The 27,985-nt window shown below is 36.5% G+C and overlaps 1 long non-coding RNA gene across 1 annotated transcript; it reads left to right on the top strand.

Moving 5' to 3' along the window:
- Nucleotides 1–10: 10 nt before the first annotated feature.
- LOC122138003 lies at nucleotides 11–27,951 on the top strand. The gene is made up of 3 exons (XR_006155230.1): nucleotides 11–167; nucleotides 25,684–25,751; nucleotides 27,396–27,951. It is a non-coding gene; the product is annotated as an uncharacterized LOC122138003 (long non-coding RNA).
- Nucleotides 27,952–27,985: the final 34 nt, after the last annotated feature.

Below are 27,985 nucleotides of genomic sequence, written 5' to 3'. Positions count from 1 at the left end.
GTGTGCTGCAGACGTGCTGCTGCAAAAGAACAGAGTGAACACTGCTTTTTAATTGATTTCTTCCTTATAAGTTTTAGTTAACCTGTTACTCCCACTCCCAACCTTAGACTGGGAAAAAGGATCGTAACAAGTGGGGGCTCATCTGCTCGTCTCTTAATTGGCTATTGGTAAGTACTCTTTTTCTCTAAAGTGTTGCAGGCATAGGTGTAATGCAGTTTGACTTTACTGAATTTACTCTTTGTTCTACAATTAAGGCCTTTAATCGTTGGGAAAGGGGATCGTAACAATAGTTATGTAGCAAATATATCCATTTATAATACACATTTTAAAACTGTATTGCATACCTGCTGCTGCTGCCATAACAACATTTTGAATGTTTGCGTGCTTTTCTTCTCTTTCTGCTCCCAGTCGCTGTGAGCAGTTATGAAGTATTATTCTTTTAAATACTTTCCAGCATTTCAGAGATAAATATGTATGCAAATTACACTGAAGTACAACATTTAACGTACCTTACGGTGTTAAGAAGTGCTCAAAAAGGGTTTAAGCACTGAATTTTGAATAAAAAAAAAAATTCTTGTAAACTCAGAGATGTGGATTCGGATGGCAATTAAATTACCACACGACCTTGGTGTTTATCAAAAAACAGTAGGTAATTCGGCCGGGGATTTTTACGGGGGTGGTGAGAGAAAAACACAGACTTCCTGGATTCGGATGGCAATTAAATCACCGACTACCCCCTGTAAATGGTGAAAATCACATACGTCCCCCTGAGAAACAATCACCGTCCGACTGTTCCTGTGCTGCTGAGAACTGCTGGGCCATGTTCTCAACTGCATCACTGAAAATGCCGGTCTGGGACACAGGGACCTTGAGGAACCAACTTTGTCAGCATTCCTCATGTCGACCAGACACAACCAGAGGTGAAGCTCCTGGACCACAAGTGTGGACATCGCACAACCCAGAGAACTCGCGGTGACCTTCGTCACTCGAAGCACAAAATCAGCTGTGGTTCAGAGCTCTTTTAGAACTTCCGGATTGTGATCACCCTCATGCAGGTCCCTCTGTGCTTTAGCCTGAAGAACCTGGAGTAACGCCGTAGCGTGTAAGGCGGAGGCAGCTTCTCCACAGGTGGTATAAGCATCGCTGGCCAGACTAGTACATACAGACCCGGGAGGGGAGGCACGGTTCGCCCTGCTGGGTAGAGGCGGTATTAGGACACAGATGCATTGCAACCGAACACTCCACTGGGGGGACCCCCGGACTGCTGCCATGACGAGAAATAGACAAACGCAGACGCGGGAGAAGCGCCAAAGGATACTGCTAGTATGTTCAAACCGCCCGTGCTACTGCCTGAAGTAGCCCCTGCCTGACTGCTGCCATGACGAGAACTAGATCAAGGCAGAGGCAATTGATCTCCGCTCCTTTGAGGAAACAGAACTTGGCCCACGACTCTGAGATGATCATCTTCTCGCAGTGAGAACATGACTCATCCACAAACGCCACCTCACCATGTTAAATGATCAGGCATGTGAGGCAGCGATCGTGACCATCACCCAGCGCCAGGTAGTATATTGGTCTCTCTAAGCAAGATCCCAATTTGTTGGTCATCCGACGTGACGTCGAGAGTGAGCGACTGAAATGGAACTAAAAATGTAGTACTTCGCGCACACATCCCTGTGATTCTCGAAGAGGTTTTGGGGAAAAAAAGTGTCAGCTCTAATGTTCAAATGAAACCCACATTACTGGTTTCCCTTTTATAGCTACATTTCACACACTGTTAAATTTGCTGATCCAGTCTAACAAAAGTCAGCACAGGAACACAAAAGGTGCCTGTTTGCTAAATTACTTGGTGCAATTAAGACTTCAGCAAATGAGAAGCTGGAGTCGCACACACATTTTGTCTCTTTCTCTGTCTGTGGGGACTTTATAACTCAGATGTAACAGCAGGTGGTAGGGCACCTTGCCATTGTGTAGTTAACTAGAGAGTTTGTATGTGAGACAAAATTAAATGTGTTTGTGTAGGTGTTTCAAAGATGCACCAACTGAGGACCTGAGTTTCCAGATAGACCCCGTAGGAAATGGTGTCCCACCTACACACTCATTCACTTACTTTGCTGGCTGTAATATGCAAATGCTTGTATATGTTTCTGTTTTCAGTAGGTCTAAATGCATTTGTAATTCTATAAGCATGTCAAGGGGAAACAGACCAAAAGGAATGTCTGACAGAATAAGAGAAAAAAAAAAAAACTCCATCTTCAGACCGAAATGGAAAGAGAATGTGTGTACCCACCGAGGAAAGCCTGATGTTTGTTTGTCTCATTCTCTCTCTTTCCACCCCTTTTCCATTCCTATTTTACCTTTGGGGAAGCTTGAAATAAATAGTAGGCTTTTACTCTGTAATATTTTACACATGATTGAAGGTGATGTCAACAGTGAGAGGCTGAGAGAGAGTTTGGCTGGATTATTGTTCTAAATCATCATCTCTCTCTTTCTCTGACTTTGTCACACTTTTCTTAAACCTCAAGTCTGTATTCCCTCTATTCTTTCCAGCTGCAAATTTTCCCCTTGCTCTTACACAACCCATGTCATGACACCTGTATTTATGATATCTTGCTAAAAACTGCCACACTAAATTTAGAGTGAATCTCCAGAGTGAGAGAGTGAGTCTAAGGCAAGGTGAATCAAACTGTATGATACAGGCATAGATTCTTTCAATAAAAAGGTGCAAAAGCTGTCACTGGGGCAGTACCCTTTCAAAAGTACACCTTTTGTACCTTATTTACCACTAAAGGGTGCATATTAGTATTAATTTGAGAGGAAATAAATACTTTAGTAATTATATGTGGGACAGCATATCTCTCTATCTACTGTATAGGTGCCACATAAAGAAGTCTGGTCAGAATCTGGGCTGCAAGGTTACATTATTTATCTCATATATGTGTAAAATGCAGAATTACTGAGACTGCGGGTTTGCTGTATCACTGTGTGGTCTTCAAGAAAGGCACTTAACCGTAGGATACTCCAGGTGGACTGTCCAGGTGGTTTGAAAATGTATGCGAAATACTGCATGCTTTGAGTTTTGAACCTGACCAGGAGCACACGTGTTATAATTCACACCTGATGAAATGCATCTTACAGTCAAAAACTTTATAATTCTGCTTTAAAATGACAAAAACACAAAATAAAAGATGCATAGGCTTAACTGTATGAATTATATATCCATTGATCCTTATTAAAGCTAGACATGCTAATCAGTAAAGAGCAGTGAGTGATTCTCCCTTTTGTTATTTAATTAGCATTAACAACAAACAGCAGTAGGTGAATATAAGGCTGCTTTCACTTTAAGACCTAATGAACTGAATCAATATACTGATTTTCTCTCATTTACTCAATATCTACTAGACTGTGTGTATGTAAATACTTGGAAGCTTTCTGTGTGCATGCTTCAGGTGTGTATAAAACAGAGCCAGTACCAGACTAAATTCTGTGCCTTTTTAATTTATTCATTTTTATTTTTTTTAAATCCACCTATGTTTACCTAAAGACATTTCATACTGTTGCCATGATCTATAACAAGATAACAAATCTGAGTGAATGTGCATGTTATGGCTGGAAGACCGCTGAGGAACTCTGTTATCACTGTATGTATGTACTGATATCTAAAACAATGCTACAAAATAACATACATGTGTACAAAAGGGCCCTCACTAAGAGCAGACCGTGGATGATGAGAAATGCATATCAACATCTTTGTAAAAGCTTTGCAAAACTTCTAGCCTAATGGTTTCTTCTGAGAAAACAGATCAGCTGTAAAGTCATGTACTATCTTGATATAGAGACAGGCAAATAAAAAGATAGACAATGACCATGTAGTAAGATATTAAACTTAGAAAATTTAGGAAAACTATAAACACAGGATATTGCTTCCAGACTTGAAATTTATAACCTTCATTAAAAATGACAGACAAACTATTCTTCCATTTTGCTCTACGTCTTTTCTTTCTTCTGATTCCACTATTTACTTCCTCTTCCATCAATTTTTCAAACCCTCTCATTCCAATTCCTTTCCATCAGTTATATATTCTCTTCTTTGCATCTGTGACTCTTTCTTAGCTTCGCTCCCCTCCTCTCTTGATGGATGAGATGGGTAATTGCAGGTAGATCTGAATATGTATTGGTTCAGTTTCAGCTAAGAGAAAAAGGAAATAATTTAATAGGAGATTTTCAGTGGTATAAATTTCAGTCCATAGTTTAAGGTAAGAGTTAAAGATGAGCGTGCTCTCAGATTAAGCTTTAATAACAACAAAGTGTCATAATTAAACTCCCATCAATCTTAGCTCCCCCATGCACCAACTAATGCCTGAATCTTTATGCAAATTAATAAGTCATATTCCCATTATAAATTTAGAAGCTAACCACTGTAACTTCGTCTTGTTTTACTTGTTGACCTGAGGCAGATTTTTTTCTTTGAGGGAAGTAAATATTATTTATTGTATCGTTTCAGTTCTATATTTTATTGTGGGCATACTGTATTACCAACAATCATCATCTGATCTTACTGATGTCAGACTAACACACAAACAACTATCGACACTTATACTACGGGGCTGTTGAATGCTTGAATCTGATTGGTTGATGAACGTTCTTAGGTGTGCAATTATTTTCTGGGAAACGCACGACGAACGTAGTTCCAGTTGACTGTGTGAACGTAGTTCTCTTGACCGCATTAAAGTTCCATATCATTTTGCATAGTAAAACTGTAATAATGGAAATTACAGGACTAACAAAGACAACAACATGACAGACAATTTTCCAAAAGAAAAGTCACATGGCATTTCTCACTAGGGAGGTAATAACAGCGCTGTTTAGAGACGCTACTGCAGAACACTGTTGAGGGATGCACAAAGGTAGCCTAATTCACACAAGCTCTCTCGCTCTCTCTTTCTTTCTCTTTCTCTGTGTGTCTCTGTCTCTCTCACTAATAACTTCATTAATAACTGCATTAGAATGCTATCAACGGCTCAAGCCTCCATTAAAATGACATTTTGGAACCAGCAAAAGAGGTGTTGGATGAGATGCGGAAGAAATAATCCTACTCAATAGCGATTTAAGTACAAAAAAACGGACAAATCCCTTTAAATATATCATCTGATCGATGTCTTGAGGTGTGGTAACCATAGTATAAGCTGAATAATTAGTGCACTAATTGAATAGTTTTTAACATGAAACTGCATACCAACATAAATGCAATGAAAAACAGTAAGATGCAACACTATGATCAAGTTAGTTACTTTATGACTTGGATATCAGTTAGGACTCTAGCTTAGAATGAAGCTGCATACAGTGTCCATCTGTTAAAGTCAACAGGAAAAGACCAAATGTACATTTCCTCCAAGATACAGTACCAAATTAAAAATCCCATCCCATATAAACTGCTTAAAACATCTTGATTCAGTCAGATTTACTGAACAGAAAGTGTTGTTTGTGTGCCTGTCACAGCATGTCGAACTTGTATTAACATGTTTCTCTCCAGTATTTATGATGATTCATAAAAGCTTACACCACAAAATATTGTGTTGATAAATAGGTTTATAGCGCATTTTCCTTGCTTTTTCTGCTGAGTTCAGCACATGACATGCGGCAAATAAACTGAGTGCTGAAACCCGTGCCTTCGCTTCTTCTACATAGCACTGCAACCTGTTAATATGGGTACCAAAATATATGCTTTTTGCACATGCAATGTGAAATAGGCCTTAGTCAGCACAACTATATAAAGTGAGCAACACTGTATTGTTCAGTGATGAAACAGATGAAGTCAATGTGAGAAGGCGTGATGTTAATGGCAGGTGACCTTGTGGCAGGATGTGCATGGCAACATTTAAATGGCCAAGTATTGAAAAGTGGTTTATGCAATGAATGCAAAGCGATGTAGCAGAACCCATGAGTCAAGTGGGCTTTTAAAAAGATCTAATATTTAACAAAGAACATAAACCATGATAAATATATCATTGACATTCACAATCATATTCAAGACCAGACAAGGAGGCATGTATAAAAACTTATTGGGTGAAACAAGACAGGTGACACCACTCATGAAACCGTGAACCAGGGAAACAAGACACTTCAAAATAACAGCCAGAAAATAAAGAGCAACCGCCACTGGTCATCGAGGGCAGTCTTATGATACATGACAGCACAGTGCAATCGGGGAGATTTTGGTGATTTATCGGTCTGTTTTTTTTTTTTCATTGGGAAGGCCTGAAACCTTCTTGAATTGAGCTGTGTGCCTAAAAACTTGACAGCTGTGGATGGGACAGACATTTTGTTGGCAGAGATGGAAAGTCATAAATCTAAGCACTCAAAGGTCAAATGGATTGTAAAGTAAAATTTCTCTTATAGTTGGCACAGAAACAGTTAAAATCTGGATGAATTGGGATGACTTTGAAGCCTCATGTGATGTGTACTTTTGACCTAAGCTTCTTAACCAGTGGTTTTAAATATGAAACCATTTCATAATATATGTATGTATGTATGTATGTATGTATGTATATGTGTGTGTGTGTGTGTGTGTGTGTGTGTGTTTTCTTACAAGAAATATGATCTACAACCTCTTTTTGTTTAGACTTAGTTTGAAACTTTTTTTTTGAGACTTAGTATAAACAAATATATATAGTTTTGGCAAATTTATGTAAAAAAAAAAAAAAAAAAAAATTGAATAAATTATTGTTGCTATACTGTATCTGCATGCTATGTGTTTTATGTTAAGAGGCGATTAGAGAAAAGTGATTATCAGTGTCACACAAAAATGAAAATTATGTCATCATTTACTCACTCTCATGTTGTTTCAAATTCATAAGGCATTTGTTTAACTTTAAAAAAAAAAAAAAGATATTTTAATTAAACCTTAGAAATTTCTGTTCCTCAAATAAAAGTTCATTCAACCAAAACACAATTCAAAAAGTTCATAAAAGCATATTAAATGTAATCCATATGAACTGAGAAGTTTAATCCAGGCCTTCTGAAGAGATATGGTCATATCGTATAATGAACAGATTTAATTTAGGCTTTAATTCATATCTTCTTTGCAGAAGAAATATTAATCAATGCTAATGCAATATTAATCTATATAAATATTGATCAATGCACATACATAGAGCATATAATATGTGGTAAAGGGAAGCTCAACTGTATATTTAGAGAAAAAATACAGTTTATTTTCTTTATTTGTAGAAATAAACACAAGGATTTTTCAAAAAGCTCATGCAAAACAACTCAGCACATGCATGGTTTAAATGACAGCTGGTCAATTGGTGAAAGATGGCATCGTTTGTTAACACCTGGAAGCAACAACAACATGGTCTTCTACTGTGGCAGAGAGTTTTAGAAAGGAGGACTTAAAGGAAAATGATCTCAGGCTTGTCAAGATAAAGTTCGAGGTGAGGGGTAGACATCCAGTTGGGTATGTCAGAGAGATATGCAGAGAACCTCTTCTAGATCATAGACATGGAGACAGAAGGAGGGAATGAGATGTGCGGCAGAGTTTTATCAGCCCAGCAGTGGTAAGAAATGCCTCTGGAATGGAAATATGCTCTGTGTGATCTGAAGTAAATGGAGTAGAGCAGGGACCCAGGCTCCCTGTGGTGAACTCTAGGTAAGATATAAACCAGGAAATGTCTTATTTTACTATATTTTATGTTGATGCTATGGAATTACTTTAAAAGAATATACTTAAAGCAATATTTCACACAAAAATTTAAATTTTGTCATCGTTTACTCACCCTCATGTGTTTCCAAACCTGTATGAATTTCTTTTTTCTGTTGAACACAATTTTTTTTTTTTTTTTTTTAAGAATATTGGTAGCCAGTCAGTTGCTGGTCAACACTGACTTTCAAAGTTTTTATTATATAATAAATAATAAATAAATAAAAATATCCTATGGAAGTCAATGACTACCAGCAGCTGTTTGGCTACCCACATTCTGTTGTTTTCAACGGAAGAAAGAAACTCGTACAAGTTTGGAACAACTTGGGGGTGAGTAAATTATGACATTTTTGTTTATTACAAATGTCCAAGCACATTTTTAAAAAATGTAAAAATGGAATTTGTCCTTATTATATGGCTGGTGTTCTGCCAGATGTACCGACAAGCATAAACATTTATGGTAAACTAAAATATACACTTTAAAAAAGTACTCAGATTTTTCTGCAAGGACATTATTTAGTAATTGGAAATTAGAAATGGACATTTCCATTAACCTTAAACACAACACAATGAAATGCAAAATTCATTCATTCATTCAAACAAAACAAACAAACAAACAAACAAACAAACAAATAAATAAAAAAGGAATAACAGAAACATTTAAATAAATATAAATATAAGTAAATTAATAAAGTGCAATTAAAGAGAATACATTTCTTGTCTTTGTTTCATAACATATTTAAGTACACTATTAAAATTTGCACTTTTTAATAATATCAAATATTCTGTGGAAGGCTCATTAAATGTTGCAATGCAATGACAGGATAATAATAATAAATAATAATTCCTTACATTTATATAGCGCTTTTCTATTTTTCGAGAGTTTTGGGTGTGGCTACTATAGCAGGCTGAGCCAGAGGGTTTTTAACAGTTGAGATAAAAGAAATTCAGATTCCATTATAGAACTGCAAGCAAAATTCGAAGACTTGCGAGAATACACAGAGACAGACAACGGGGTAAAACAAGTAGCGGTGTTTTCACAAGATGGAAGATTTCAAGGGAATGTTTGGGTTTCAATCTAAAGCCTAAGAGAAACTTCCAGAGATTCTTCTCGACAGGTAAGCTAAACATAAAGTTAAAAGTATTCTTGACATGTTGTTGCTTTTATTGAAAGTAGCCTACTTTTACCTGTCCCATTATTAGGCCCGTAAGAGCTGTGTTTTGTGATTTCTGAGTTGGAGGAGGCGTGACGTGTGTTTGCAAAGATTGTTTAAATGCGAGCACAGACACCCATCCACCATCTTTCTGTCTCATACACTGCCCAGCACTGTCAGCATGTCTCTGTGTTTCCATGTTTCTGCTTAAAATATTTATTTTTGAGATGAAGCCGTCTGCTGATAATCCCACACCTTATTTTTGGTTCTTTATAAACCGCGTTCAGATGTCTGTTAACACGCCATGTTTCCTTGCCAAGTCTGATGGATTTCTGTTTGCTCAAAACTTTGCAAGACAGCCAAAAACTGGATAATGCATCATCAGTATTCGGAAAGTGCGCCACTTCTTTATCTTAATACAGTCGATTAGGTTACACACATTTTAAGTGGTGTTTGAGTGTGTGTGTGTTTGATGAGTTCCTCTCAGGGTCCGTTGTAAATGTATATACATTCCATATGTTCCATGTTAAATTCTATGTTTACAGCATTTCTGGATTAAAGTCATATGGATAATAAATAATAGCCAAGCATTTTGAACCACTGGTCAATAAATCTTCTGGTGATATTTAAATGAATTGTTAAATTTGAAATCCGTCCATTCATATCCACCACTCTGACCCATTCAGATGTATGTGGATATTATGCCATTGACAAGGTAATCACAGTGATGTGGAAGCATAGCCTCTTCACATGTGACCTTTAACCTTTGGTTATATCTCAGTTGTCCACCTAGTGTTCACCACTCAGAGGACACTTCAGGTTGTGACTGAGCTTTAGTAATGGTGTTGTCTCTGTGGGTGTTTTTGATTTTATCTGTGGGAAGAAAAACTAATTTACAGCAAACTTCAAACGTACTTTATGACAGTGCTCTAAAAAGAATCTATAAACAAAATCAATAATAGCAACCTCAAAAGTTTTACATGTCAGTCTGTTTGTTTATTTGGCTATTAAGAAAGTAATTTTTCATAATCCTAATTTTATCAAGGGTATACTGAAGTGCTTGTAAATATTTCAAAGTTTTCTCACATTTATTATGGCCATATTTTGCAGGAGTAAAAGATGTAATTATGTAATTCCTACGAGTGCAACTGTAAAGTAATAACATTTTTACAATTGTCACTCCAGCTGATTACAGCTACCCGCCTTCTGCAATTTGCTTGTATAATCTTAATTAAATGAGATCTGTTTCTACTCAGCCAGCAGAGTGAGAGTGAAGGAACATCTCAGTTCAATTTGATAGTGCATTACTGTGCAGAAACTTTTCTTTTCTCTCCCATATTACCAATGCTGGACTGACCGAACCCCCATAGGCACCAATAGACATATGTGCAATATTATCAGTTTAGACATACTTGAGACCTATCACAGAATTCATAGGCTTTTTTTTGTGTTTGGAATGTTTAGTTAAAGGGATAGTTCACACAGGTGAACATTCTGTCATCATTTACTCACCTGCATGCTGATACTTCTGTCCCTCCACTGAAGGTCCAGGTATCAAAACTATCCAAAAGGTGTTAAAAACAAATCCATATGATGGGATTATTATCCTGCCATGATTCAAAACTGAAAATAAAGTTCTGAAAGGTTGAAACTAAGTGTTCGAAAGCTCAAAATCTTACAAAAAAAAGTTTTGCAAGATCGAAAAATAAGATTTGCAAGCTTGCAAAATGTAAAAAAATAAAAATATCTCTGCAAACATTACGTTGTTTTTGAGATTTCCTTCTTCAGGACTGCAAAAAAAATTTTACGATGTTGCGCAAAGAATTTTTCAGATTTTCAAATTTGTCAGTGTTCTCCCACTGTATTAGTTTGTTTTCCCAGGTTTGAAACCTTGTAAATGGTGATCTGAAAACTGGAGTGCGAATGTGTGAAAAAAAAGTTTTGAAACTCTGAAAACAGAGTTTTGCAGGCTTGCAAAGTGGTAAAAAAAAAAAATCTCTGCAAACATAATTTTGTTTGAGTTTTCCTCCTTCAGAAGTGCAACACTCTTTTTTTACGGTGTTGTGCAATCATTTTTTCAGAGTTTCGAATTTGTCACTGTTCTCCCAGTGTATAGTTTGTTTTCCAGATTTGAAACCTTGTAAATAGTGATCTGAAAACTGGTGTGCGAATAGGTGAAAAAAAGTTTTGAAACTCTGAAAACTGAGGTTCGAAAGGGCGAAACGTATTACATTACATTATATTTTGCACTCCTATTGCAGACTATTTTTTAAGAGCCGAGTTTACAACACCTACTTTGCAGAGATACGCCCACACAGTTGCGAGCTTGCGACTCACGTGATTTGTGGCAGCGTTGTCACGCAGCTCCGCTCTGAAACTCTGAAACTCAGACTGAGCGAAAATGAAGCTTCGCAAACTCGCAACTTAAAAAAAAAAGCCTGGAGGGAGGGCCTTCTGCTCTTGGCCAATGCTTTGTTGTCTGCTGACGTACAGTCCAATCAAAAGTCGTATTTACTGGAAAGGTGGGATTGACCGACTGCTCCGCCAATGACGAAAGCGCACAGGATACGCAAACAGAGGATGCACGGATCTCTGGCCACAAGGCGGTCCCGTCTAGAGCTGCAAGAAGAACCGCGTCCATGGCTGGATAGCGTCCGGTCCGGTCCAAAAATAAGGCTACCGACTTGTCGCGGGAATTCACTATACAACTGCCAGTAGCCACTGAGTTTACCACTGATAGGCCGGCGGTGCATCAATATACACACACCTCACGCAGCGAACGACTCACTTTCCGCAGCCGGAGACTCACTTTCAGCTCACTTCTTCTGAAAATGCACATTTATTATTTATTATTACATTTTTTTTTTTGCCTCTCTCTGCCCACATACTGTATTTGGATGCAGCTAAATTCTAAAAAAAAAAACTGTTTTCATTTATATATTTTACTGTTTCTGTTGTCAGACAATGAATATGAAATAGTGACCAGCTCTCCCTTCCAAAACATTAATCTGCACAAAATCCTGATAATCGAGCCGTCGTCTGATGAAATCAAATACACATACAGTTAGATAAAAACAACAACTGTGTTGTGATTTCGACTACACTTGCATGTAAAATTAGAGAAGCAACATCATATGCGTCTCTGTGCGTCTGAACACAGCAGACGCACAGAGAGAGAAAGCAAAGACCTCGCGCAACAATAACGGCAAGTCTCAGAAACTAAATAGGCCTAAGGTTTGTGCAAACCCTAAAGATTTATCGCTAGGTGCTTTTTTGAAGAAGAAAAAACTTGCTAAAGGGGTCTGCAAAGGTGCTAAGTTGGCAACACTGTACATCTCCAGGCCATGGGTCAAACAGAAAATGAGTCGTTCGCTGCGTGAGGTGAGTGTGTATATTGATGCACCGCAGGCCTATCAGTGGTAAACTCAGCGGCTACTGGCAATTGTATAGTGAATTCCCGCGACAAGTCGGTAGCCTTATTTTTGGACCGGACCGGACGCTATCCAGCCATGGACGCGGTTCTTCTTGCAGCTCTAGACGGGACCGCCTTGTGGCCAGAGATCCGTGCATCCTCTGTTTGCGTATCCTGTTCGCTTTCGTCATTGGCGGAGCAGTCGGTCAATCCCACCTTTCCAGTAAATACGACTTGTGATTGGACTGTACGTCAGCAGACAGCAAAGCATTGGCCAAGAGCAGAAGGCCCTCCCTCCAGGCTTTTTTTTAAGTTACGAGTTTGCAAAGCTTCATTTTCACTCAGTCTGAGTTTCAGAGTTTCAGAGCGGAGCTGCGTGACAACGCTGCCACAAATCACGTGAGTCGCAAACTCGCAACTGTGTGGGCGTATCTCCGCAAAGTCGGTGTTGTAAACTCGGCTCTGAAAAAATAGTCTGCAATAGGAGTGCAAATGTAATGTAATGTAATAAGTTTCGCCCTTTCGAACCTCAGTTTTCAGAGTTTCAAAACTTTTTTTCACCTATTCGCACACCAGTTTTCAGATCACTATTTACAAGGTTTCAAATCTGGAAAACAAACTATACACTGGGAGAACAGTGACAAATTCGAAACTCTGAAAAAATGATTGCACAACACCGTAAAAAAGAGTGTTGCACTTCTGAAGAAGGAAAACTCAAAAACAAAATTATGTTTGCAGAGAATTTATTTTTTTTACCACTTTGCAAGCCTGCAAAACTCTGTTTTCAGAGTTTCAAAACTTTTTTTTCACACATTCGCACTCCAGTTTTCAGATCACCATTTACAAGGTTTCAAACCTGGAAAACAAACTAATACAGTGGGAGAACACTGACAAATTTGAAAATCTGAAAAATTCTTTGCGCAACATCGTAAAAAAAAAATGTTGCAGTCCTGAAGAAGGAAATCTCAAAAACAACATAATGTTTGCAGAGATATTTTTATTTTTTTACACTTTGCAACCTTGCAAATCTTATTTTTCGATCTTGCAAAACTTTTTTTTGTAAGATTTTGAGCTTTCGAACACTTAGTTTCAACCTTTCAGAAATAGGTAATACCTATTGCTTGACAAATAAAAAAAATATATATATATTTCAAACCTGGAAAACAAACTAATACAGTGGGAGAACACTGACAAATTTGAAAATCTGAAAAATTCTTTTGCGCAACATCGTAAAAAAAATTTTTGCAGTCCTGAAGAAGGAAATCTCAAAAACAACATAATGTTTTTGCAGAGATATTTTTATTTTTTTACATTTTTTTGCAAGCTTGCAAATCTTATTTTTCGATCTTGCAAAACTTTTTTTTTTTGTACGATTTTGAGCTTTCGAACACTTAGTTTCAACCTTTCAGAACTTTTATTTTCAGTTTTTGAATCATGACAAAAAAATCCAAAATAACAGATGTTTCTGTCCCTCCACTGAAGGTCCAGGTATCAAAACTATCCAAAAGGTGTTAAAAACAAATCCATATGATGAACAAATTTAATTTAGGCTTTTACATTGCATCTATGTAACACACACAAGCTTACATGTTTGCCAAATGTGATCGTGATGTGCTACGTTTTTGACTCAATTAAGTAAATTATTTTGACATTTTATAGCCTAATTAAAATTTCACTGTATTTAGATATAAATATATTACCCATTTAATAGCTTTAGTGTTTCTTTTTGTCAATATCTAACAGTTTAGCTAATTATTTATAAAAACATAGCTTGATGTCTATTTAACTATTTTAAATCACAAGTAGCATGTAGCTTGGCAAGCTGCAATTTCAGAATAGCTTCCCCAACACTGGTTTATACATGGATTAAGCATCTGCAAACATATTGGATATAATTCCTCCTTTGTCTTGACCTACAGAGGGTCTGAAGAGTGTCAGTGCAGTCATCCACTCTCATCCATTTTGCTATTGAATTGAGTGGGTTGCAGAAGCTCCTCTTCTCTCCTTTTCTCTCCTCTCGTCTCCACTCTTCTCTATACTCACAACAAACCTCTTAATCCTTCTTTCCCAAAGAAAAGAGAGTGAAATAAGCCCAAGCCCACTCATATCTCAGCCAAATATAAATCGAGAGCCAGCGAGGAGAGAAGGGAAACACCCCAGGCGCCTGGGAGAAGCTGTGCTTTAATTTATCTGCCTTTTGATTATGGGAGGATGTTAGCTTTACTATCAGCCACCTCTAGCTAAGCCTCTGCAGCTGTCTTCTGCCAGTATCGCAAATGCAGAAGGGCCCGTATCAGTAAAGCCTGATATATGGATCTTATTTTTTCTTAAAACCACCCATCTCTCCAATCCCATCTCTTTTTGTGACAGTTGAAAAGCACCGTATCGTAACTTTCCGTCAAGGTAGACAGTCACGGTGCTGCCTCCCTGCTTTCTTGCACTCACTTGTTCTGTCTCTTCTTCTCGATCATTCTCATCTCTCTGTGCTGAACTGATCAAAAAGATTCGGGCTATCCTTCCATGTTTTTTTGATTGATTCCAGTGCAACTCTCATCATTTCCTCTTTCTTTCTTGCTCGCTCGCTCTCTCCCTCCCTCCCTCCCTCACACACTTTTTTACCTGTCGTAATTTGCTGTCATCTACGCTGACTTTCTCTCTTATCTAGTTTGGTGCCCTCTCTTCTTTACTTCCCTCTCCTACCTCTCACTCTATCCTCCTTTTATCCTAACCATGAAAAGATATCAGAACAGCGAAAAAAGGGGTGGAGTACGGAACCATTGTCTGTGAGGTGATTTTTTCTTTTCTTTTAATAACCACACTGGCTGTGAAGGGTGAGGAGTAATATTTAGAAGGGGAAAGCGATGTCTCCAAAAATTATATATATATATATATATATATATATATATATATATATATATATATATATATATATATATATATATATATATATATATATATTAATGAACAAACAGGGGAAAAATCTCCAAAAGAATCAAACAGACAAAATAATGGACTTCTTTGATAGGGAGAGAACAGGGAAAGAACCGAAGTAGCTTGCTTTAAAAATGTTTTTAAGATATGGCTCACTCTAAAATTACAATTCTGTCATCAGTTACTCACCTCCATGTTGTTCTGAAACCCATATGACTATTTCTTCTGTGGAACACAAAAGAGATTTGATTAAGGTACTGCTTACCCAGGTGAAATTTATTTACTATTTATTTCCCAAACAAATTTTGTACTTAATATATTAAAATATATTCTTTAGTACTTCTTAATATAAACTTTAGATAATCTAAATGTACTCAACGCTGATATTTTGGATACCATGAATATAAAATAAAATGCTTTTAACATATGTATTTATATAAAATACATATAAAAAATTTATTTAGTTACTACTTTTAGTAAACTTGAGCCCATCTTTCATACACTAGTACACTCAAGTGTACTTCAAGTGGTAGCTAAATACATTTTTAAAATTTTCTGGAATTAAAAAAAAAATATTTTCTGGAATTTTATCAATAACGACAATTAGGTAATATTTTGCCGAGCATGTTACTGTGCTGGTATTTTAGCAGGACCTTGCAGGAGTAACAGAAATCAACTTTTTTCAATAAGTTTAAATTGATTTTTACCTTTATAAGGTCAAATTCTTTCTTACCTAATTAAATGTATGCATCATGTTTTATGTCAAATTCTTAATTTTAATCAATACATTTAAATGGCACTATAGGGTGGTTAGTAATCAAATGAATTCAGTATCAACAAAATTTGTGTTTGCAATGCAGAGGTGGTAAGATGCATAAATAATATGCATAAATAATAATATAATAAATAATGCATAAATATGATGTTATATGATGTTTTAAAAAGAAAATGTTCAATAGTGGTATTTGAAAAGATTTTAGTAAAAAAAATGGAAAAGATACTTTAAGCATAAACCTAAAATCGCCTGTAGTTGTTGGCAAATCACTGCCCGAGTAAATCGAGTCATTCAAACAACCGATTTAATCAAAGGGCTGAGTGATTCAGTAACGAAACACCATTGTGTGTTACTCAGAGACGCAAAACAGTTCTGCTGTGGCTTTGTTTGAAACAATTTTCATTGATGAAATAGAGCAAAAATAGGAACTTTTGTCTAAAATGTAAGTAAATTAATATGAAAAATCAGTATCAAATTTGCAATCATACTGATATTTGGAGAAAAATATATATATATATTTGTAACATATTTGCCGCTTATCCTGAATTTTGGGGAATTCTAAATGTATTTTAATATAAAGAAATCAGGCTGATCAAGCATGAACTCTTAATCATCTTATAATGTATGCATGCAGTTTCTGGGTGTGTTTTTGTTAGATTTTTTGCACTATACTCGATAATGTCAAATCGCATGTTGTTTAAACAACAAATACGATATTATCGTAGACGATATATCGCACACCCCCTAAGGTCACAGTAGTTTTTGAAGCAAAAGTTCACTGGAAAAGAAGATTATCAGGTAATAAAGACTTAAATTTTAGTCCTTTACACACACAGTGCCATTCTTTTTTTGCTTCAGTGGATTTTGGAAACAACATGTGACATATAAACCACTTTTATCGTTTATCACTTTTTGAAGTTTGAATACTGCATTAGTACATTGTTCAATGTTATTCTTTTGTCTTCCATAGAAGACAGAAAAGGGTGAGTAAATAATGACAACATTTTCATTTTAAACTATTCCTTTAACATAAATATCCACATATTCAAAGGCAACTCCCTAAAAGCAGACACAATGCGCTTTCAAGCAGATGATGAAAACAATCATTACTAAGTGGATAGAATGGCTCATTGAGAAAAGTAAACTTTTAAAACTGTCTTGAAGTCATGGTGGGCTCATCCATGTTTACAGTCCATGACCCAAAGCTCTCGGCGTCCCGCTTACATTCACAAGTAGTCAATACAAATTCGGAGGCCAATGAGCAGAGGGGCCAAATGCTGGATGTTCTTTTGTTTGGCTACCCGTGGTTTGCTCAGAGTCTGCATGCAAGTAGTTTGTCATAAACCAATGATCTTTGACGCTTATGAGGCCGGCATTGTTCATGGGTTTTGGTCTACCCCATGGTGCCAGCAGTGGGTTGGCAATCCCAATATGGCTGAATGAAAGTTAAGAGCAGCTCTCCCGAGCACAGCAGGGGAATGACAGTAGTGGATTTCAGCTGTGTTTGTGTTGGTTTAATGAAGTCCAATTTGGACGGGAACATCACTCACAGAAGCAAAAGGAAGCAGTGTTGATATATACTTATGGCTTAATACTTCAAAAACAAAATAAAAGATCAATCACAATCACACATCCCTGATTTGGAGTATCAGAGAATGATTTGAACATTATCAGTAATTCTAGTAGTCATGCCAAGAACTTCATATTGGGAATCTATCATCTCAGTTCATTTGATCCAAACATTTTCATGATTTCTGGGTTTGGAGCGTAAACTTGGATGTACACTACCCTTCAAATGTCTGTAGTTGGTAAGATTTTTTATATTTATTGTTTAAAACTCAGTTTATGGTCACCAAGGCGGCACTTATTTGATCAAAAATGCAGTAAAAATGGCAATATTGTGAAATATCATTATGTTTTAAAGGGGTCATCAGATGCACTTTTACACGCAGTTTGAACTGAAATGTGTGTTGGCAGTGTGTGTACACAACAACTCTACCCTATAATGATAAAGATCTACCCAGTGTTTTTTTTTTTAATCTATTTAAACTATCTCAAATCTATCAAATCTAACATACCTCACATTCCTACATCACACACACAACACAGAAAGGCCCCTCCCATGATTGTTTGATTGACAGTAGCGTTTCAGCATAGATTGGACTGGTGTCATAATCTGAAAATCATGCCCACCCTTGCTTGTGGATAACAATCCAACGCTCTCCATTGACTTTCTATTGCGGGTTGCTGCCTCCTTGTCATTTCTGACTTATAACAAAAAAAGATCAATGCCTAAAAGCTGCTATGTGACAAGGTATACAGTAAACAAGCTAAAAAACCCAGAACTACGTTTTTATAAGCTGTCGACTTAAAACATTAGCGTTTAGGGAAAAAAAAGGAGAGTGAAATGTGCCATATTACTCTGAGAACAGCACCCTTTGGAGGGAAATGTAATTGGTGACAATACCATTCATTATTTTTAACCATGTCAAAGAATTATTTCACCACCCTATGTGAATCTGAGAGGAGGAAATATATTAAGAAACTAAATTCTATTGGTCAATGTCAGTGCCCCTTTCCTAACCTTCCTTTTGTTTGAGAAATGATCCAACTGAGTGGGCCAACGTGAAATACCCCGACATCTTCAACTATTTGTCCTAAACGCTCGTTTTTTGGGGGGTTGTCCCAATAGCACCTTGTCACATGGCAGCTTTTAGGGATTGCTTTTTTTTTTTTTTTTTTATAAGTCAGAAATGACAAGTAAGCAGCATCCCGCAATAGAAAGTCAATGGAAAGTGTTGGATTGTTTCCCTCCCGGTGTGGGCGTGGCCTAAATTCGCTCTGTCGCTATCCAACTTTTTTCTTCCCGTAAAAATGGCCATTTGTAAATTCTATGGGTCTGGCTTCCGGTCTCATTCGTATCCAGCTATTTTTTTAGCTTTACAGAACGCTCGTTTTGCTGCTTGATATTGAAAATTGGTGTGTCTTACCATATTATTTGAATGTGTTGTCTTAATTACGAACACACTGGTTTATAACGCAAACAGTTTTACCGTTTACTGCACGTTGTTATTCTTCTGGTTATTTCCCTATAGCGGCTAATGAACCGGAAGTCTTCCCCATAGGCTTACTTCCACATTGAAGAAAAAGGTGGATAGTAGCCTACATCGATGACGCGTCGGGGGAGCGAAATTAAATTGTCTGAAACCGAAGCTGTCTGTGCTGTCTGTCTCCCCTCTCCCCCCTCCACTCCACAGTGCACCACGCCCACTTTTTTAGCATTTTTTAAAACTGTGGTGAGAACTAACCAGTGCTGAAACAGGGGGTTTCATGACCCTTTAAAGACCCTAAAGAATCATATCAACTTGTGGAAAATGGGCATCTGATGACCCCTTTAAAATACTGTTAAAATGTAATTTATTCCTGCAACAGCAATGGTGAATTTTCAGCAGCCATTACTCCAGTTTCCAGTGAAGGATCTTTAAGAAATCAATCTTTTGTAGCATTCTAAATGTATTTACTTTCAGTTTTTGATCTATTTAATGCTTCCTTTCTTAATAAAAGCATTAAAAGTATAAAAATTTTATTGAACCTCAAACCGAAGTATACATAGAAGACAATAGCAGATATTTTTGCTTTCCCATTTTTATCTGACAACAGAAGTCTCCATTTTTCTCCAGTGTTTTTTTCATGACTTGCAAAAAAAAAAAAAAAAAAAAAATAATAATAATAATAATAATTAAAAATATAGAGAGAAATGGCACTTGTGACAGAATGTGTCATCACAATATGCAAAATGGGTCTGTACCACTGATCTATATAAAATGTGGAAGGAAACATAATTTGTACTCAATTTCTGCTGTTTTGCACATATGATCTCTCATGTCCTAAGTGATGAGCTTCTCTATTAGAAATTACTATTATAATTATGCATGAAGTCTATTAAATGTCTGCTTTTATTAATGTTTGCTGTGTGGGAGGAGAACTAACAGTGAATAGCAGTAGAGAGAGAGATAAATGTATACTGCTTAAAGTACTAAGATCAGAAGAGCAGGGGAATAACAGAAGGTGAAAGAGGTTGAGCAAGCGTGAGAGTCATCTGCGAGCGAATGAGGTTCTTCCAGTGTGCGAGAGAGGATTTGGGTCATTTGGAAGAATATGGCTGAATCAGCAACGCTCTGTCTCACAGCCACGCTGAACTTAATCTACTGAAGGGACCTGCAGGCAGAGAGAGAGAGAGGAAGAGAAGAGAAGAGAAGAGAAGAGAAGGGGAAAGCGATAAAACCTCAGGGCACAGAGAGAGGAAAGAGATTTTCTTAAATGGAGGGGAAAAGGAGGAGGTTGAGAATCATTCTGTCCATTTAGCTGAACTCCATGTTAATGAGGGAGTCGCAAAGCGGCGGAAAGAGAGCGAGCACCAGGCTAGGAAAGCAGCATTCAGGGAGCTCATGTTTAATTTAGATAATATGTGCATATTAATGAACGAATGCAAATTTGTGTGAAAAATAATCAACTAAGGGCAAAAACGCTAATATTTTGAAGTATAGGAAATGCAGGGATTGATGTGTATGAGTGTTTTCAGGTCTAGATATAATCTAAGATTTGCAGTGGGGTAAAATGTGAGGTTATGAGGTAAAATATAAATACAGTATAGCCCATACACTAAGAAAACCCAAATCAAGCAGGTTGTGGGGTTTTTCTCAACAAAACCAGATCGTTGTACCCTTCTCTATCCAGTAGGGGCCTGTATTGTACCATAGTTTGAAGGTTACAGGCAGCGAAGTCCGGCTTGATCCTGCTGGTGCAGCAAACACACTTCCATTGTTCTTTGCAGATAAGATATAAAGAGAGCGTTGCGGCAAAATGACTGGTTGTATGTCACAGCATGTGTGTGAATATGTATGCAGACGAAGAATTATCGTCTTTGTGTGTTGGCATAATGGTTATTTGATTTTGCTTTCTTTAGATGAACACAGATATCGGTATCAGTTTGAACATTTTGGTTTAAATTTTACTGCGAAAACATACTTTCATCAGAGCAACATGAATGGAAAGCAGTCACACATTGTGTTTGTATGTTTTTGTTTGTTTCAGGTAGATTTACCCTCCACCAGATGGACTCTGTTGCTTTGATTCCTCTATTCTCCCACACACAGACACACACACAGGGCTAGGACTTCTACGTGTGTGTGTTTGCCCAGTGTGCAGGGAAACGCTTGTGCACGTATAAGTGAGATGATTTCTGTTCATTGCTATTTTTCAGAAAGAGAAAGGTAGGAAGGACAGCAGCCCTCAGTAATGCTCATTGATTCTTGCTGTAAAATAGACAGCTAGCTTAACTATTCCCTCAGCTGTTCAGGCTGAATAAAACATGATCGTTGATGGACCTTCAGGGAAACCTGCTCCAGATACGGCTTATAGAGGACATTCACTAACAGCACGGACACCTTGTAAACCGTGTAACAGATATTTTGGAGTGAAGGTTATGTGAAATCAGAGGAAGGTTTCGGCAGCGATGATGAGGTGGCTTTGTGCTGATGAACACTGCTGATGATGGCGCTTTTTAAGTTACATTTATAGTCAGATAAAATATTAGTATGACAGTAGAGATGCAGATGATGATACAACAGAAATACTGAGCAGCTCCCTGGGGAATCAAGGTGAAGATCACTTTCATAAAATTTAATGAATGAGTGAGGGAGTAACAATATGCATAAATGAAAAGTATATTAAAAAAGATGTTGACGGAAACTGTAAACATCTCTCATTTGCCATTTCTCTCACCTGGAAACAATACAGTTTTGGGAATACTCAAAAAAAAAATATATATAATAATAATTATTAAATTACATCAAATCACTAATTACTGTATTTGCAAACACTTTACTGAAGTAACAGTTTACCTAAATTTCTTTCTAAACTATCTTTTTAGTCTTCTTTGGTTGAACACAAATTTAACTGAAGCCTTTCTTTTTTATACAATGTACTGTAAGTGTAAGAAAATCAGGGCTGTTGTGTTCCAAAAATGACACAGTAGCACCATAAAAAGTATACTACAAAAGTGGCCCATAGGACATGTGGGCTATATTCCAAGTCTTCTGTGCGAGTCATACAACAGAATTTTACTGTTGTGAGTTAAAGGGCATCTATTACTCAAAATCCACTTTTACATGGTGTTTGGACATAAATGTGTGCTGGCAGTGTGTGAACACAACCACCCTACAATGACAAAAATCCACCCACTCCTTATTTTTTAATCCCCATTAAACCAAATCAGTCTCACTAGGCATGTGGTTTTGATTCTCTAAGCAATTTGACATCACATTGTTTAGGCCCCGCCCACAGGAGCTGACTGACAGTCCTGCATTACTCTACTGCCTTACAAAGGCAAAAGACCCTAACTTGCTAGAGTGTGAAACTGAGAAAAATTACTTTAACATTTTTTACTTGTCCAGCCAAATTAATTAGATGTAGGACACTGGAAATTTAACAATTAGATGTTTAAGTAATGAAAATTATCTACATGAAAAAATAGTGAGCTCAAACTTGATTTTTACCCCTATTTTGAAATTAATTTACTCTGCCTTTGCGCTGTCTGCAAAACATGAGAGGTCACACCAGGGCAAAAGGCATTAACTTCCACATTAGCAATATTTGGTTGCTGATCACCATTTACCAAATTGTTATAGTAACACCTGTATAAAATCTAGTGATCATGGGCTGTCTCATATAAGCTCATATAGGCCTTTTATAGATTTTCAGAATTTCAGTTTTTCTCCTTTCACAGAATTCTCCTCTCACACATTCTAATCTTGGTGATTGACCAATGAGCTCCGGTTGTCAGTCAGGAAAATAACCTAAATGAACAAAATGCAATTCTACAATTCACCACATTTACTATACAAGTTCAGGCTAAATCAAAAACTTGTGTACATGAGCTGAGACCAGATGTAAGATTTGATCATAGCCACCACTCACATCTATATTGACCAATTCCAAGTTTTGCATTGAAATGACCATACGGCCAATTTTCTGTCATGCATCCATTTCGTAAATAAGGCCCATTGGCTACATCTAAATTTGCATATTCTCTCAACAGCTAATTCTTTTGTAATGAATAATAACAATAAGTAACATTAGGTAATCACTTCTCAGACTTAAAAAGTATGTTCTATGTAGTATGAATGTGTATATTATAAATATAATGTGGATGAATTACACCCAAGATGTTGTCTGTGGCCTCATGAGATAGTAAAGTGTTCAAAAGATGCACAGTCCAGAATCTTGACACAAGTGGTAGGTCATTCGACTACTTTTTGCTCACTGTTTTATGAATACTGTGAATTTGGGCATACTGCTCTATTCGGATACTGTTTTTTTTTGCCTGCTTTATCCACTTTTTCTTCAATGCGGAAGTAAGCTTATGGTTGAGACTTCTGGTTCATTAGCCACTATAGGTAAATAATGAGGAGAAAAACAATGTGCAGTAAACGGTAAAACTGTTTGCACTACAAACCAGTGTGCTCATAATTAAGATAATACATTAAAATAATATAAGACACACCAACTTTCAATATCAAGCAGCAAAACAAACTGTTTTGTTCAGCTAATAATCGCTGGATGGAGTGGACGCAGATGAGACCGAAAGCCAGACCCATAAAATTTACAAATGGCCGCGCCCATTTTTATGACAAGAAAAAGGTGGATAGTAGGAAAGTATCCAAATTGGGATGCAGCCAGCATGTGCAGTTGCTACTACTGCTGCACAAAATCATGTTGGTGGAGATGACAGGTGAAAGCAAGACACTCTAACTGCATCTAAAAAAGTTAGCTTGCCAGTGTGGGGGATTTTTTGGATTAAGAAAGGCACCCAGGCTTCAGGAAGTGCCGATTAACAGTAAGTTCTTTTGCGCTTTTGTACACTTAAAGTTTTGATTATTATTATTATTATTATTATTGTGAAAATACAAAGTAATTAAGATGAATATACTGATAAAATTATTATTCCATTTCTTTTTTGACTGTGATAATCAGGGGCGGCGCCAGAGAATTTTGAATGCAGGCTCTGAGGGGGTTCTAGACACCTATTGACAGGTGGAGCTGGGCAATTCAGGGCTCCAGACTCATTCTTCCTACTGGTCGCTCTTTTGCGACTAACTTTCTCAGTTGGTCGCACAAGTAGGTTTTTTTTTTTTTTTTTTTTTTTGCTACAACATGCATTTATTATAGTTTAAAGTTATATGGAAACGAAAGTGGTTAACATTCAACCCATTCTTTTTCATCAGTAGTAGTATTTGTGATTTTAACTTTGTAAACGGGAGTTCCTCTTTTTCTGTGTTATAAGCTGGGCTTCGGATGCTTTCACTTTCGATTTTGCAATTTTGTCACATTTTACAATAAAAGATAACCGTCTGTTTTGCTTACATCTACAAACCTTTCACTTTTTAAGACTAAAACTAAAGATGGATCTGTTGTTATTTTTAAATAAAAAGGGCATTATAACAGTAAAACAGTAAAATAACAGTAAAACAGTAATACAAAACGACAAACAAGCAAAAAAAACATTAATAAACAAAAAATAATAATACAAAACATGCCATATTCTAAACCAACAAATAAAATAAAAAACCCGACAAAAAAACCACAAAACGTTTAGAAACAACTGAGGAATCAAATAATAATTAAAAATATAAATAAATGATAAAAGAGAGCCTCCATAGCATAATGTGAGGTAAACAGCAAAGGTGACAGTGCTTGCATGTTGTTTTTTTTTCCCACAAGAATACCAACATGTTCAAGTTCTCTGGTTATGTAACAGAAATGGCAGCACTATTAGTTGAATAACATGGTGGTTGCGACAGTGCGACCGCTCACAAAATTTCGTCACGCAGGCAGATAAAAATATAAAATAACCAAATATAAGCAATATAACCAAAACAGGTTATTAATATTTTATTTACATGAATAATAAAATAAATACTAGGACATCTCGCCCACTCGATTTTGTATATACTTTAATTTTGTAGTCCATATGAAAAGGTGCATTTATTTCTATAAAAGGCACGTCTATGTGGAGATGGGGAGTCAGCGACGGCATTCAGCAACTTCATCTTTGCACCTTACACTGACTCAGAAAGCAATAGTTTATTAATAAATAATTAAAATGTCTTCTTTTCCCCCGACACGTTCATAATTGCTTTGAGGCAATTTGCTTTATGCGCAAGCTTGAGCGTGGCCTACCTATATTTTAAAGGACGACTTAGTATATTATTATATTAATCAATTTAAAATAACGTGCGACTAGAAAAATCTTTAGTCAGGGGCAGGCCTACTTAGCACAAGGAAAGTGCTCCATTTTTTAAAAAAAAATGCTATAATGACATTGGACGACAGCTGCAAATCACATCTTGCACGAGTTATGCATGCGTAAGGAGACAAATGTTTTTTTTTTTTGTTTGTTTCTGTTTCTTTGTTATTATGATCTTAATTATTAAAAACAATAGGCTACAGCATGTATATAATTGATTCCAGGAAAAAAATATGTGGGGGTGCTGTTGTCTTTCTTGGGAGTGCTGAAGCACCTGCTAGCTCCTCCTTAGCGCCGCCCATGGTGATAATAATGACAGCACAATTGCATTTCATGAAAATATTGTATTCTGCAGTATCTCTTAAATGCAGTACCATATTCAAACTTGTCTTTTTGTGATAGGTAACACAACATGGGAGAACCAATGGCTTTTGGCAGTAATGATGTCAAACCTGGTGCGATGCTTAAAGGTACCATTTTTTGAATTATGATTTGTTCCTCATACATAGTTATTATGACGCATTTTCCACTTCTTAACTCTTCTTGCTGCTCATTCTTTTCTTTTTCTTTATCTGGAGTTATAATGAAAGATAAAGTGCAGCCAGTTCTTATAATCTAGTCGTTCACAAAGAAAAGAGCATTTAAATAGCTGCCTGCTTCATTCCATCTGAGAATTCCTCGGACATAAAGATGTTTTATATAGTCACGTCCAGAAAAGAACATTTTAGCTTGAGTCATCCTACAGACAATGGGTTTCTTTCCACATATATAGGCCTCTTTTTTTATATTCTTTATATTTATTTATTTTTTTTAATATCGTTGCTATTTTATTAGTCACTTTTTCCAGTATAATGCAGAATAAAGTCAGTCTAATAAACATATGTTCATTGATACATTGTAATTATGGTAAATAAAATGCACTTATTTTCCATATTTACTCCAAATTCTGTTCCAACTGATTTGTTCCAAAATGTATTTTGTCCGTTAACAAGGTAGCCAAAATATCATCATTACATCTAATATATATTACAAATACAGTATATTATTAATATAATTATTACAATAATAATAACATTTAACACACACACTATATATATATATATATATATATATATATATATATATATATTATATATATATATATTATATGTATGTATTTTTGTATTTGTATATTATTATCCTTTTAAGCTGTATAGCACAATTGTCTGCAAAGTAGATAAAATACAGACCATAAAAGTAATTAAAATACAACAAATTCAAATATAACACATTAAATCCAAACATTTAATCTTAAAACAAACTATGTATTTAAAAGGGTTTACTACCAGATATCTGTAAATGCAAATCTGTAAAAAGGTTTTTAAATTTGACTTAAAAAATGAAAAATAGACTCAGCAGATCTGATATCCCCAGCAGGCAGTACTTTCTTGCATCTCACTTTCTCTTTCATTTTTCTTGATTATATAAAAAAAAAAAAAAAAAAAAAAAAAATTCTCTATTGGCGGGACAAAGCTTGCATTCAGTGAATGATAACTGCTAAATGCTATGTTTCACAGATACATCATTTTCGGCGTCAGTGCTTAGTTAGTAAATCGAGTCTCCAGAGCTGTTCTTACAGAGGTGTGAGCAAATTTGTTATGCTGTAACTATAAGCACAAGAAGCTTAGACCGGTCTCACTGCTGTGGTAGTGTGTGCCAAAGTAGAACTTATTTTTTTACGATGCATTAAACATTGATGTGTCCAGCATTGTGTATAGGGCAGCTGATGTGGAGTCTATGGAAATAGGTCCCAGGATGCCAGGAATATGTAGCTGTACTCCCTCAAGTAAATCCAGATATTCAGTTCAGCTTCTCCCATGCACATGCTGGAATGAGATTTTAATGAAAGCCTCTGAGTGATACAGTCATTTCAAATAAACGTGGCTGAAAAAAATATTCATGTCGTCATTTGTCTGCAACGGTGGTCACTCGTATCACATTTGGAAATTCAAAGGCTCTCACACACATCCCTATCATTATACAACCGGCCTATAATTATGCAACCCACTTTTCCCTCTGTTCCCCGGGGGTGATTCCTCCTGCTGTTGGCCCACCTCCCCGTTTCTCTTTCCCAGCTCAGAGCACAGTGATGGGGAAGAGAGAGCAGCAGCCATCCTGCTGATTCAGGGCACTGGCTGGAACCATGAGAGGGCTCCTGGTGGACGTGAGCACTGAGGGGAAGTCTTTGAGGTAAGCAAAGGAAACCGACCTCGGCGTCACTCCTGTTGAAAAAGTGGTCTCTATGATTTGGATTTTAAATACTTCCAACCAGAAAAATGTACAAATTATTGAAATGGGGGGTAATTATCATACTTACATAAAATAGCAGAATACTACAGTCAGCAGGTTGCAAATCAAGCCCTGCGGAGTGTGTGTGGTTTTTTTTTTTTTTTAATAAGGACTGGATGACTTTACTATATCATGCTTACTACACAGCTACTTAGATACACAAATGAATAAATAAATAAATGGGCATGACAAACTGATTAAAGTTTAAAGTACTTTATCATGTGAGAAGAAATACACTGAAGTAATACAAGAGGCTTAAAACTTACTGTCTTAGAGAATAGTTTCCAGGGGCAATCTAATAAACAGTTTATTGGTCATCATTTTACATAAAATATTTAAAATTATCATTAAGTGAAAATTCACCTTATCTATTTCC

Source organism: Cyprinus carpio, chromosome B7 (assembly GCF_018340385.1).
Source record: "Cyprinus carpio isolate SPL01 chromosome B7, ASM1834038v1, whole genome shotgun sequence".
Taxonomy (NCBI): domain Eukaryota; kingdom Metazoa; phylum Chordata; class Actinopteri; order Cypriniformes; family Cyprinidae; genus Cyprinus; species Cyprinus carpio.
The sequence above is the reverse complement of the archived record's forward strand: the minus strand, read 5'-3'. Positions and strand labels throughout refer to the sequence as shown.